This window comes from Panthera onca, chromosome B4 (genome assembly GCF_046562875.1).
Source record: "Panthera onca isolate mPanOnc1 chromosome B4, mPanOnc1 haplotype 2, whole genome shotgun sequence".
Taxonomy (NCBI): domain Eukaryota; kingdom Metazoa; phylum Chordata; class Mammalia; order Carnivora; family Felidae; genus Panthera; species Panthera onca.
In genome coordinates, this window is record NC_138345.1 from 40,889,712 (window position 1) to 40,904,506 (window position 14,795).

General features: G+C 43.4%; 1 long non-coding RNA gene across 1 annotated transcript; it reads right to left on the bottom strand.

The window, feature by feature from the left end:
• Positions 1 to 6,200: 6,200 nt before the first annotated feature.
• On the bottom strand, positions 6,201 to 11,968 carry LOC132694843 (uncharacterized). The gene is made up of 2 exons (XR_009617492.1): positions 11,876 to 11,968; positions 6,201 to 7,261 (listed from the first exon to the last, which is right to left on the bottom strand). It is a non-coding gene; the product is annotated as an uncharacterized LOC132694843 (long non-coding RNA).
• Between the last annotated feature and the right edge of the window lie 2,827 nt (positions 11,969 to 14,795).

Genomic DNA, 14,795 nt, shown 5'->3' on the forward strand with positions numbered 1-14,795 from the left:
TGAGAGATTATTCCCGTTTTGCAGATCAGCCAACAGGATGAGTTTAAAAAAAAAGTACATGACTTATTCAAGGTCGCATAGCCCCCAGCCCTTGGACACCAAGCCCTGGTGCTCTTTCCGTGTCTCTCCAGTCACCCCATCTCTTCCTACACACCAGAAGCAAAAGAGACTCACTCTCTTAACTCATTCCACATCCAGATTCTAGAACTCGTGAGTAATCTACCCTGCTGGTAGCTTTTGCGTCAGAAAAAAAAAACTAAACAAATCCCCCTGCTAGGCAGCCAGCTCAAGGGGACAGGGGTTTCTTTTCTCTGTTATGTTTCTCTGTTTTTTTTCTCTGTCTCTGCAGTGCCTAGAACAGACTACATATCTGTGGCTCAGTAGAATTGTGTGGAATGAATGAAATCTCTCCAGCACATGAGGCCAGACAGCCCCTAACAGGCTTCAGAAAGATTGGGAGATAGGGAAATGAAGGATTGGGGGTGGGGACAGTTCCGTTTCTCAACCTGTCCTGGAAGAAAAGACACCTCCTAGGACTCCTTTAGCTGCCAGTCTTCATGCCTCACACCCCGCCCGGCAAGGTCAGAAATTTCTTCTTCAAATCCAGCCTTGAACATATGCTCACATTCCCTACATACGTTAGGGGCCAGAAGTGAGTTGGCGCCCTTCTGGCTTTTCATGGCTGCTTCCAGAAGTTATGTCCCACCACCAGCCCTGCCACCCCTTCGAAACGTCCTTGAAGAATCTGGGCATCCAGCTTTAGCACCCTGTCCTCCCTCTTGCTGCCATCTTCTGGCCTCCTGGCCACTCCCCTTCCTTCCCTAAAGGCTCAGCCCCTGGTCCCCACCCTGCTTTCCACCTCACTCCTCCCATTCTTCCAGGGCCTCCACATCCACATGACCTCCATCATTGCGGCCTCTCTTTTCCTCTTCCTTTGTGATGATAAATTCCTCCCTTCAGCACACCCTGGATCTTATCTCGAACCTGAAACTGCCCCGCCTCCCCAAGCACCTGTGCCATCATCCCAGCTCGGGCCACCTGCTCACGGACTACCTATAAACCAATCCGTTGGTGTCACAGAGACCTCCAGCCTCCTCTGGCTTCTCTTCCCTCTCCACCAAGAGATGGTCAATGGATCCTCATTAGATCCACTCACAAATCCTCAATCTCCTCTTTTCCTCCCATCATACTCGGCTAACAAAACCTCAGCTCTGGATGAACTTCTCCAGGCCATACAAACAGAGTCAGACATTGCTGGAGAAACCACATCAACCAGGCGGATGATGTTGCTATGACTTCTTGCCCGCCACCCTCCAGCGGGGCCCCAGGAGCAGCCAATGATCCTAAGATGTTTCTGAAGCAAGCTCCCTCTCACATTCTCCTTGCCCCTCAAACCTGCTCCTGGCCCTGACCCTCCTGAATTTCACCTGACAGCTTTTTTCTCACTTCCTCAGAACATAGAGCCAGCAGACAGGAGCTTTCTCAACCTCCTGTGACCAAATTCACCCACCAACACCGGACCGCATCTCCTTTTCCTTTCCTGATACCACAGGGGAAGAGTCCCTCTTCCCCAAAACCAGCCATCCACAGGAGCCCTGGATCCATCTTGTTGATTTCTCCTGCTATCCCCACTCTGACAGCTGCTGTCTTCATTCTCTCTGCCACCCCCATCATTCCCTTCAACATCAACCATGGTCTTATACATGCATTTGCTTTCTAGTTAAATTTTCTTTAATTTTCTCTATTTTTATTTTTATTGAGGTACAGTTGACGCATACCATTGTATTCGTTTCAGGTGTACAACATAGCAATTCCACAATTCTATTATGAAATGCTCACCATGATTAAGCATAGTTACCACCTGTCACCATACAAAGTTATCATGATAATATTGACTGCATTTCCTATGCTTTTCATCCCCATGATTTTATAATTGCAAGTTTGTGTCTCTTAACCCCTTCCTTTCTGGCAACTACCAGTTTGTTCTCTGTATTTATGAGTCTGTTTCTGTTCATTTGTTCATTTGTTTTTTAGATTCCACATAAGTGAGATTATATGGTATTTGTCTTTCTCTGATTTAATTCAGTTAGCATAACACCCTCTAGGTCCATCCATGTTGTTGCAAATGGCGAGATATCATTCTTTTGATGGTTGAGTAATATTCCATGGTATGTATATACACACCACATCTTCTTTATCCATTCATCTGTTGGTGGACACTTAGGTTGCTTCCTTATCTTGGCTATTGTAAATAATGCTGCGGTAAACATGGGGTGCCTACATCTTTTTGATTAGTGTTTTCATTTTCTTTGAGCAAATACCCAACAGTGGAATTACTGGATCCCAACGCTATTTCTATTTTAAAATTTTTGAGGAACCTCCATACTGTTTTCCATAATGGAAGGCATTTTAAAAGCCCAAACAACTACCAAAAACCCAGCTCTTTCTCCACATCCCTCTAGCTCAGGACTGCCCATTTCTCTGTTGATCTTCAGAACCCAGCTTCTTGATAGAGCTGTCTGCCCTTGCTGTCTGCACTCCTGCACCCCTGTTCTTGCTTCTGCTGGCCTCTGCCCCCAGCTTGGGCTGGAACTACTCTTGTTCACATCCAGGGGGCGCTGCCCCTCTGCCCTCCCATTGTCACCTCGACGACCCCATAGTGGATCACTCCCTCCTCTCACCCCCTGGGGCCCATGCTTCCCCCCTCCTTCTACTCCTTTGTCTCCTCTTCAGCTTCCTCCTCTTACCCAACTGAACATCCAGGTCTGGTCCCAGGCCCCCATCTTCTCCAGTTCGCTCTGCCTCAGCCATCTTCACCATCCTCACAACCTCAGATATCATCTATGTCACCACGACTCCTGTAGTCCACCTCCTGCCCACAAGACTGCTTATTTGACGTGGCTCCTTGAAGGCCTCCCAGGACTTTAAGAATGGACCGATATTGTCCACTGTTCTCCATCAGCAGGCCACACCACAGGCCAGGCCACCCCGTGGCCAACCTAGACCACATAACATCCTTGCACTTTTGACCGGCTCCAACGCTCCTCCACCCCAGACACAGTGATTTTGTATCTTTTGAAATTCGTGTCAAACTCAGATATTATCACTTCTAACACATGAATTAAAAAGAAAAGAAAAACAACGGAAAGCATGGTCTTGAAGAGATATTTGGACGCTCATGGTCACAGCAGCATTACTCACACTAGTCAAAAGGTGGAAGTCACACAAGTGTCCACTGACAGATGACTAGGTACACCTAACGTGGTACACATACAGAAGATGATTAGTCAGCGTCAAAATGGAAGGAAATTCTGACACATGCCTCAACATGGATGAACCCTGAGGACATAATGCTGAGTGAAATAAGCCAGTCACTAGAAAATACCGTATATTTGTGTCCTGTACGATTCCACTTACAGGAGGTACTTAGCCTAGTCAAATTGATAGAGACAGAAAGTAGAATGGTGATTGCCAGGGGCCGGGAAGTAGGTGGGAGAAGACCTGTTATTTAATGGGTGTAGAGTTTTAGTTTCGCGAAATGAAAACACTTCTAGAAATGGAATGCACAATCTGAATGCACTTAAACTACTGAGCTGTAAGCTTACAAAGTGGTTAAGACAGTAAATTTTATTTTATGTGTTTCATTTTACAATTAAAAGTAAAATAAGAAAAACATAAATTAGCTGGCGTTTCTCGCCTGTTTTAAACCCCACGATGGCCTCTCATTTCTCTGAGACTACGACTTCTGCTTCCCTGTCACCCTCACCTCTGCTCATGGTCCCCTGCTCAGCCACGCCAGCAACCCATCAGATGCACACCCAGGCCAGGCTCTTCCCTCCCTGGAGGGCTCCGTCTCTGCCCCTTCCCAAGGCAGGCTCCTTCACCCTTTAGTCTGAGCTGACATGCTATTTCCTCAGGCCTTCCCTGGCCAACCTACCTGGAGATTTCCCCATTTTTCTATGTCGCTGTCCCCTATTTATTTCCTTTCCAGCACTTTTCTTAATGTGCAACTGAAGGCGTATTTGTTTACTGTCTGTTCCCCATGAACATGACCACCACTAGCAGCTGAGCTTGAGGACAGCAAGCAGCAAGTCTATTGGTTCCCGGCTCTGTCCCTGGCACCCAGCACACCACTGGACATAAGCCAGTACCTCCTGCATGTGTGCTGGTAAGTCTCCCTTGCTTTTTGCTCAGAGTATCAGTAGCGCAGTGAGAATCAACCACTCCTGGAATTAAATCCCAGCCTCCCCGTGAAGCAGCTGTGTGACCTGGAGCAAAGTACATTCCCCTTTTTGAACTTCAGTTTCTTTATCTGTGAAGTGAAGATATCTTACAAGGTGTTTTTCAGGATTGTGTTAAATAACATTATATTAAGTGCTTGCCACTGGTAGATGTCAACAAATTAGTACCTGACACCATTACATTCTACACCTTCAAGGGAATACTATTGCTTTTTGGGGGGTCCGGGTGGGGGTGGGGGGAACGTCACAGATCCCTTTGAAAGTTTGACTAAAACTATAAAACTTTCCCCTAACTAGAAAAATACAGCTAGCTCATCACAGGCACACAAATTTTATGTATAAATTCTAGATGATCACTGACCATTAGAAGCCTGACCACAGTCCCCAGGTTCAGAACCCTGAATATAAAGGAGAAAAATGAAATGAATATGATTAAATTGCTGAGGCTTGGGTAGCGTTCAGGAACACCTGGAGGAAACAAAGAACTCTAAATAGACCCAAGAAGAAACATGGCTGGCGTCCCTGGTTGTACAGTGCCCCCTGGTGGTGGGCTGTAACTCTGGCATAAGGACCCCCCCAGGCCAGAGGAGGAAATGCATGATTCCTGGGAAGGTGCTTGAATCCACCCTGGGAGTCTACCCTCAATGCTTCCTGGGGCCTGTGCCATTTATCCTTCAATCACCAACCCCGCAGCTCATCTCTTTGGAATTTAAAATCTCATGGAGCAGGGGCACCTGGGGTTGGGGGGCAGGGAGGGGGGCTCAGTCGGTTGAGCATCCGGCTTCAGTTCAGGTCATGATCTCACAGTTTGCGGTTTTGAGCCCCGCATCGGGCTCTGTGCTGACAGCTTAGAGCCTGGAGCCTGCTTCGAATTCTGTGTCTCCCTCTCTCTCTGCTCCTCCCCCGCTCATGCTCTCTCTCTCTCTCTCTCCTTCAAAAATAAATAAAAACATTAAAAAAAAAAGCTTCTTAAAAAAATAAACAAATAAAATCTCTTGGAGAGCCAAAGCATAAGAGACTCTTAAAAACTGAGAACAGGGGCGCCTGGGTGGCTCAGTTGGTTAAGCGTCTGACTTCGGCTCAGGTCATGATCTCACACTCCCTGAGTTCGAGCCTTGCGTCCGGCTCTGTGCTGACAGCTCAGAGCCTGGAGCCTGCTTCCGATTCTGAGTCTCCTTCTCTCTCTCTGACCCTCCCCCGTTCATGCTCTGTCTCTCTCTGTCTCAAAAATAAACAAACATTAAAAAAAAAAATTAAAAAAAAAAAAACCTGAGAACAAACTGAGGGTTGATGGGGGGTGGGAGGGAGGGGAGGGAGGGGAGGGTGGGTGATGGGTATAGAGGAGGGCACCTTTTGGGATGAGCACCGGGTGTTGTATGGAAACCAATTTGACAATAAATTTCATATTAAATAAATAAATAAATAAATAAATAAAATAAAAAATAAAATAAAATCTCTTGGAGCAGTGAAATGTTTCCAAGGGCAGTTTTATCAACTGTAGACTGGCAGTTTCAGGGGAAAACGTGATAAACAATTTTGTTCCCTATCTTTCACAAATTTGAAATACAGCATTGATTATGGCTGTCACAGATCTCTCATGTTAGCAATTATTACATTTCTAAAGATTTCAGGACTGCTTTCATTCAAGGGACCAGTTCATGCATGTTTTTGCTTAGGTTTTAAAAGTACTTTATGTGTTCAGACTGTTGTGCTATGTTTTATCCCCAAATTACAAAAAAAAAGTCATTAATGGTTCAAAGTTCTTTCTGGAGTCATAAAAGTAGCAATGAAGATAGTAATATAGATCTGACAATTCAGAACAATATCATCCATAAACAGTGAGCAGGATTTCAGTGGGAATATAGTATGTCTACATGTACTGAGACAAAGGAAAATGTCAGAGTGATTATTTTGCACAATAAGCAAAAAAGAAACTGCAGATAGGAGCTACCACAAAGGTTATCTGGAAACTAGATTTTATTGACTATTCACCCCTTGTCCCCAAAGCTTTATCAAGCTGTGAAATGTCAAATCATGGCTCAAAGTCATCAAAACTTAGAGCCTAATGATTTTTTTTTCAAAATAAGCACACACTAGCACTTCCCAGAATAAAATTTTAATTTTGTGCCAAAGGCAGAAAAAGGCACCTAAAATATAGCACATCACTCCAAGTTGTCCTCACTCCTCAGAGCAAATACAGGTACAAGTCACACAACAGAGAAGACAGACAAACCAGTTGTGAAGTTAATGACATAAATGCTCAGAGAAAGCAGCTTTAGCAAATACTACTGTTGGGTATCACATAACTGGCAAATGGGGTACAAGAGCAGTCACCATCCTGAATGCACACTAGTATTCATGTCTCTGCGGAGTTGGCTAAAATCCTGACACGCGGACTGTGACATCGCTTTTAGAATAGAGACGAGATGTATGGTGGCAAAACAGTCCATGAATTTTTGTTCTCCTTACCTCTAAACTTCCCTGCCACAAGAGAAAAATTATTTTGTGTTACCAGAGATCACTTTGTGAATGAAAGAGGCACATTGGCATTAGTACAGACGGAGCACTGACTTCGGGAGCAAGAAGGCAGGAAGTTGAAATCGTAATGAAAGAAGTTATACTCCTCCGTGCTTCGGGTTCTTTCCCTCTAAAAAGGGGGAATGGTTACGATAGTAATCATAATAATAATTCCTGTTTCATACAGTTCTGGTAAAGGTTAGTGAAGAAATACATCCGAAGTGCTCAGGACAATGTCTAGCAGACAGAAAGTGCTCAATAAAGGTGATTATTGTTTGCATCACACGAATGCTAGTTTGAACACTTCAATTCACAGAGAACCGCTGACAGCCTTCGATATGCCTCCTGAATCCAATTCAGTGTTGAAGGAAGTAGAAAATATTTTCACCGTGATTCAAATTGCAGTCACCAAGGTTACATTGTTTCCAACACGTTCACGTAGAAATAGGCAGCACGTCCCAGAAACTGCTTCCTCCTCCCAACGCCTAGCAGATCCTCTGACTCTAGAGGGCAAAGGTGGTCACATGGATTGGCTTTGTTTTGTTTTAACATTTTCATTGAGATATGATTCATGTAACATAAAATTCACCATTTTACGGGATATACCGCAGAGGTTTTAGCATATTTACTATGTTATGTAACCAGCATTACTGATTCCAAACGTCTCTGTCATCTCAAAAAGAAATCCCACACCTATCAGCAGTTAGTCCAAATTCCTTCCTTCCCCCATCCCTTGGTAACTGCTGATCTACTTTCTGTCTCTAAGGATTTGCCTATTCTGGACATTTTCTATCAATGGAACCACATGGTACGTGGTCTTTTAGGGTTGGCTTCTTTCTCTTAGCATCATGTTTTCCAGGTTCTCCCATGTTGTAGCTGGCCTCAATACTGCAATCCTTTGTATGGCTGCATAATATTCCATCACATGGCTATATCACATTTTGTCTATTAATCACCTGACGAACAGTGTATTGGTTCTACTTCTTTGGCTATTGTGAGTAATGCTGCTCTGAACATTCATGTACGAGTTTTTGTGTGAACGTGTTATCAATTCTTCTAGGCGTATACCCAGGAATGGAATCACAGGGTCATACGGTGATTCTATAAACTTTTGAAGAATTGCCAAACTGTTTTCCACAGCTGCTGAACCAATTTACATTCCCAATAGCAGTGTAAGAGGGTTCCGATTCCTCTACCTTCTCACTAGCACTTGTTATTTTCCTTTTTGTAATTACTATTATTATTATAACTATTCTAGTGGGTGTGAGGTGGTGTCTCGAGGTTTTGATTTGCATTTTCCTAATAACTAATGACATTGAGCATTTTTTCATGTGTTTATTGGCCTCTTGTATATCTTTGGAGAAATGCTTATTCAAATCTCTTGCCCATTTTTTACTTCGGTTTTCTTTTTATTGCTGAGCTGTAAGAGTTTTTTATATATTCTGGATACTAGACCCTTATCAGATATATGATTTGCATATATTTGCTCTAATTCTATTGTCTTTTCACTTTCTTGTTAGTGTCCTTTGACACACACACATTTTTTTTTTTAATTTTAGGGTGGGGGAGGAGCGGAGGGAGAGAGAGAGAGAGAGAGATTGAGAGAGAGAATCTTAAGCAGGCTTCATGCTCAGCTCAGAGCCCAACATGGAGCTTGAACCCACGACCCTGGGATTATGACCTGAGCCAAAATTGAGAGTCAGACGGTCAACCAACTGAGCCACCCAGGCACCCTAAACCCACAAAAATTTTTAATTTTGATAAAGTCGCATTGATATATTTTTTTCTTTATTTGTGCTTTTGGTGTTCTAGGAAATCATTGCCTAATCTGAAACCATGTGGAGTTTCACCTGTGTTTCCTTCTAAAAGTTGTCTACTTTCTGTTCTTTTATTTAGATCTTTGAACTATTTTGAGTTAAGATTTGTAGATGACATAAGATAGAAGTCCAAATTCATTCTTTTGCATGTGGATGTCCACTTGTCCCAGCATCATTTGTTGAAAAAAAAATTTCCCCATTGAGCTGTCTTGGCACCTTTGTCAAAAATCAACTGACCATAAGTATATGAGTTTGTTTTTAGACTCTCAATTCTACTCCATGGGTCTATAGGTCTCCTTACACCAGTACCACACTATTTTGATTACTGTAACTTTGTAGCAAATTTTGAAATTGAGAAGTGTGAGTCTTTCCGCTTTGTCCTGTCTTAAGACTGTTTTACAGGTTATTCTTGGTCCCTTGCTTTATTTGAAATTTAGGATCAGCTTACCCATTTCTGGAAAAAAAAAAGCAGTTTTGACAGGGATTGCACTGAGTCTGGAGATCAATTTGGCAAGTATTGCCATCTTAACAATACTAAACTCTCCAGACACTGAACACAGGATGTGGTTAGATTTACGTAGACCATCTCTAACTTATTTTAACAATGATTCAGAGTGTACAAGTCTTGTACTTTTTTGGTTAAGTTTATCCCTAAGTATTTTTTTAAGAGAGACAGAGAGAATGAGAGACCAGGGGAGGGGCAGAGTGGGGAGAGAGAGAGAGAGAGAGAGAGAGAGAGAGAGAGAGAGAGAGAGAATCTCAAGCAGTTTCCATACATGGTCAGCACAGAGCCCGATGTGGGGCTCAAACCCATGAAACCATGAGATCATGACCTGAGCCGAGATCAAGAGTTGGTCGCTACCCAGGACCAACCTACCCAGGTGCCCCAGGATTTTATTATTTTTGATGCTATTATAAATGGAATTTTCTTAACTTCATTTTCAAATTGTTTATTGCTAGTGTATGAACACAATTGTTTTTTGTATATTGATCCTGTATCCTGCAACTTTGCTGAACTTATTTATTAGTTCTAATTGGTGTTTTGTAAATTCTTTAGGGTCTTCTAGATAAAAGATCATGTCTTTTTATATATAGTAGTTTTACTATAAAGATAAACAAAGATAGTTCTACTTCTTCCTTTTCACTATATGAGTTTTTGAAATGCGCGGTGACACTTCATGACGTTGATAATGTCAACAAAGAACATCTCTCCAACTGCAAATGGTCTACTCACATACCTTAGCAATATGTCAGAAACTCAGAACTCAGGTTCTGAGTGAAATTTCACAATTTTAATGTTGGGAATACAATATGGGGATTTCTCAAAACTAGAACTATGGCAGCATCAAAGTTTTACTATTTTCTAACATTTGATTTTTAAAAAAAATTTTTTTACATTTATTCATTTTTGAGAGACAGAAAGACACAGAGCATGAGCCGGGAGGGGGTGTGCAGAGAGAGAGGGAGACACAGAATCTGAAGCAGGCTCCAGGCTCTGAGCGGTCAGCACAGAGCCCGACGTGGGGCTCAAACTCACAAACGGTGAGATCATGACCTGAGCCAAAGTCAGACGCTTAACTGACTGACCCACCAAGGCGTCCCATATTTGATTTATTTAAGAAAGAAATTAAAAAAAACACGTTATTGGGCATATTTAAAACCACTTTGATGAAACGGAAAGGTCTGTGTTATGTATTTTATCACACACACACACACACACACGCACACGCACACACACACACACACACACACTTGAACTTCCATGTCATAACAAGAAGTGCTTTCCAAAGCTGAACAAAGCTGAGGATTGGATAAGAAATCCATTTGCCCCCACCTCCTAGGTTACAATAGTTAATATTCCAACTTTTGTGCGTCATGTGCTTATAGACCTAGGTCCTGGTAGTTTGCAAACAATTGTCACTAAGAATGCTCTCCACAGTTCTGAGTCCAAGTTTAATCGGCTTACCCAGGACTGGCTGATGAAGCACCTTATGCCATTCCTTCAATTTTCTTAACTTAGTAGAAACGTTTAAAAAAAAAAAAAAAAAAAAAAAAAAAAAAAAAAAAAAACAGCCCTGCTGGTTATGGGATCCAAGCTATGGCTCAAACTATCTGATATCGAGCTGAATACAAATACCTTAGTGAAGATTACAAACATATCATTCTCATTGATTTAAAACAAAGCCATTGTTGTTACTTTTACATGTTTTATTACACTATTTTAAAAATTGTGATAATTTTTAAAATTTATCAAAATGGGGTGCCTCGTGGTTCAGTCGGTTAAGCATCTGACTTCGGCTCAGATTGTGATATAGTTCATGGGTTTGAGCCTCGCGTTGGGCTCTGGGGGCTCAGATCCTGGAGCCTGCTTCTCATTCTATGTCTCTCTCTTTGCCTCTCTCCTGCTTGTGCGGTCTCTCTCTCTCAAAATAAATAAACATTTTTTTAAATTTAGGAACTTTTTATGTACCAGACATCCATTAAAATGCTATGGGTACCAAAGTTTAAGAAACACAGATTTAATACAAAGAACTGGACAGGGAGCAAGGAGGGCTAGATTCTAGTCCTGGTTTTGACCTTGGGTATGTTAAATAACTTCTATAAACCCCAGTCTCCCCAGTTTAGAGTACATTGGTATTTTTTTGTTCTGATTTCTCCCCAGGGCTTCTGTGAAAAGCAAATGAGACAATGGATGCTCAAATGCTTTGTAACCTGTGAGACTGTGCAAATGTAGGAGATGAAATCATTTTTCCTAAATGCCATATGGGGTGCCTGGGTGGCTCAATCAGTTAAGCGTCCGACTCTTGATTTCTGCTTAGGTCATGATCTCACAGTTCGTGGGATCGAGCCCCGTGATGGACAGTGCAGAACCTGCTTGGGATCCTCTCTCTCTCTCAAAATAAATAAACTTTAAAAATTAATTAGTTAATGAATTTTTAAAATGCTGTCTATATTTTAGCTTCCTCTTCTTCTGGTTCCTTCCTGTACAACCCCACCAGGTGTCAAACAGCCCAATCCCCCTGGCTTTGCATTTGTATACTTGGCCTATCATTCCTACCACCACAATGGGGAACAAACCCTGCTTGTCCCTGGTGAAGAAGTTGGCCAGGTCTCCCAAATCCTGCTCTAACCCTTCCGTGTCCCAAGGTTCCCTGTCTCTCCATCTCCTGGGATCCTCCTGTATTTGGAGAGAGTAGGGGCTGCACAGTTCTCCATTACACACGGTAACCCCACTCAGTTCCTTAACCCCACTCAGCCCCGTGCCCCAGCCTCTCTCTCATCCCCTCCCAAAGAACTCACCCCCAAGAGTCCCCCCACCGATCTCCTCTACTATATGCTGGGCAGCTCTGCTGGGGTGCTGAACCAGACAAGGGAGAGAACAGCCCCACCAGCAAACCCCACCCTCTAGGAATGGACTTATGCTTCATTGTGGGTGGCAACCATGGAAACCACAGGTGCCTGTGAGTCACATGGTAATAAACAGGATTCTTTACTAATAGAAGTTGCCTGGGGCAACCCTGGGAGGGCAGGGCCCTGGATTTCTCGGTTTGGCCTCTGAGAACCTCCTAGAACAGCAGAGCTCCCCAACTGGGATGTTAGGTGAGGCTAACAAACACAGACAAATCATTTGCCATTCTTCCGGAGTTCCTTCTCAAGACCCCCCAAATCCCCTTGAACTTTGAGTTTCCCCACCTTGAGCTCCTTTCCATTCCTTAAATTCGCCATGCTGTCTCTAGGCTCCTGACTTTCCTACATGAACTTCCTACTCCTGGAAATTCTCTTCACTCTTCTTTTTTACTCCAAAAACACCCATTCATCCTTTAAATATTAGGTCCCTTAAATGTCAGGGCCTTTCCTGACCCCTGGAAGTGCTAGAAACCCCAGAAAGCATGGAATCTCATTTATCTCTCACTTGAGTAAAGTCTGGAGATATGAGGGCTCTTAATGGAGTCCTGGGGTCCCAGGCTGCTTCCCACTCTGCCAGCCCTACAGGTCAGTCCCTCTGCCTCATGGTCAAGGAGGGCAGTATCTGCATCGGGATTGCAGGATAGAGACAGAGACAAGGAAAAGGGGGCCAAGGGCTTGTGTTGGCAGCTGTGTAAAACAGAGGTCATTAAATCTGCCAACAGGTACTCAGCACCATTGGAAGGGCAATTCATTTCCACCAGTTCATATTCTGTCACCTTCTTCCTGAGATATTTCTGCCTACAGTCAAGGCCTCTGCCAATTCTCTTGTCCCACCTGCCTGTTGGCATGAGGCACTGTTTTGCCACTTTATAAACGAAAGGTAGACCTCTCTTCAACTGCGCACAAAAGCAGGGTAGTGGAAACTGTCACCCTGCCACCAAGGGGAGGCAAAGGGGTGCACTGTCTATTGAGAATTTTAAAACAGTAATCAACCAAAAGCCAGCTGCTCTTTATTATCACCTCAACCAGCAATTCTAGACGACATCAGTAACAAAATATTCCTTCCCGAAAATATATCTTGTTGGTCTAAGTTCTAAATCTAGGGGCGCCTGGGTGGCTCAGTTGGTTGAGCATCTGACTTCGGCTCAGGTCATGATCCCACAGCTCGTGAGTTTGAGCCCCACGTCGGGCTCTGTGCTGACAGCTCAGAGCCTGGAGCCTGCTTCGGATTCTGTGTCACCTTCTCTCTCTGCCCCTAACCCACTCACATTCTGTCTCTGTCTCTCTCAAAAATAAATAAACATTAAAAAAATAATAATAAACAAATAAATCTAAACTAATGCTGTGGTTGCCATTGGCTTTCAATAATAGATATTAGCATATTTTCATAGCATATCTTTAAGAAACATTATATTCAGGGCACGTGGGTGGCTCAGTTGCTTAAGTATCCAACTCTTGATTTTGGCTCACGGTTTGTGAGATCGAGGCCCACGTCAGGCTCCATGCTGGGCGTGAAGCCTGCTTAAGATTCTCTCTCCCTCTCTCTCTCTGCCCCTCCCCCACTGTACTCCCGCACTCTCTCTCCCTCCCTCTCTCTCTCAAAATAAATAAATAAACTTGCAAAAAATAAGAAGAAACATTATCTTCTACAGAGAATTTCATTCCGGAAACTCCAGTTACACGGTGGTCCCCTCGACTTCCAATTCAGCCACGCATGCCCCTTTCCAGTGGGATGGCCCTTCATGCTAGGTCAGCCCATCCATCTGGGCACACTACTTATCTCTGGTTTAAACAGGAGATTCAAAGGAAACAATGACAGCGCTAAGGATGTAAAGACAAAAGGAATAAATTGAGTTATTTTACCTGTTTCCTTGGATTTTTTATTTGTGTTTAAAAATTCAAACTGAAAAGGAGGGCAGATTCCAAGTTGGACCCCTTTTGTCTAGTAAGAGCAGGCATGAAATGTAATTACTTCATTTCAGGGTTACTGCTAAAAATAATTTTGTCTAAAAGAGGAAAAAGGTGTCAAACACTTCAGCCTGAGGCTGTCATCCCTCCTGAATTTAAGATCTAATGCTTAGAGTGTAAAAGTTTTGTGGCCCCAAACAAAAAAAATGCCGAAATAGGGTGAGACTCCCTGTAATCAAATCACCACAAACCTGTGATAGGTCTCACATGTTTCAGGCCCCACATTGGGCTTGCTGCTTTCAGTGCAGAGCCCGTTTCAGATTCTCTTGTCCCCCTCTCTCTCTGCCCCTCCCCGCTCTTTCTCTCTCTCTCTCTCTCTCTCTCTCTCTCTCTCTCTCTCTCAAAAATTAATAAACATTAAAAGAAGAAAGATATTATGGGGTACCTTGATGACTCAGTCAGTTAAGCATCCCACCCTTGACTTCAGTTCAGGTCTTGATCTCAGAGTCGTGAGTTCAAGCCCAGCATTGGGCTCCATGCTGGGTGTGGAACCTACTTAAAGAAAAAGAAGGAAGATATTATGGTTCATGTTGGGATGTTCTGGATTCAGATATAGCATAGAGTGGAGCAGCAGAAAGGTGGTGTTAATTTCCATGCCCCCCAAATTGTTCAAGAATGCCCATGTCCCGAGGGAGAATCCCTTGGACACAAAGAAATGAAATACTAAAGGTATCATATCATGCAGGTGACAAACTCATGACAGAGCTCCATGCCTTATCTATCCATCTGAAAACTATTCGTGATTCCCAAAAAGGATCTGGGCAATGTCGACCCACTAGGAAGCTTACTCAGTGCCCTCAATGTGCAGTCAGCAGTTAGAAAGAGTGTGGCCAGCGTCCTCAGC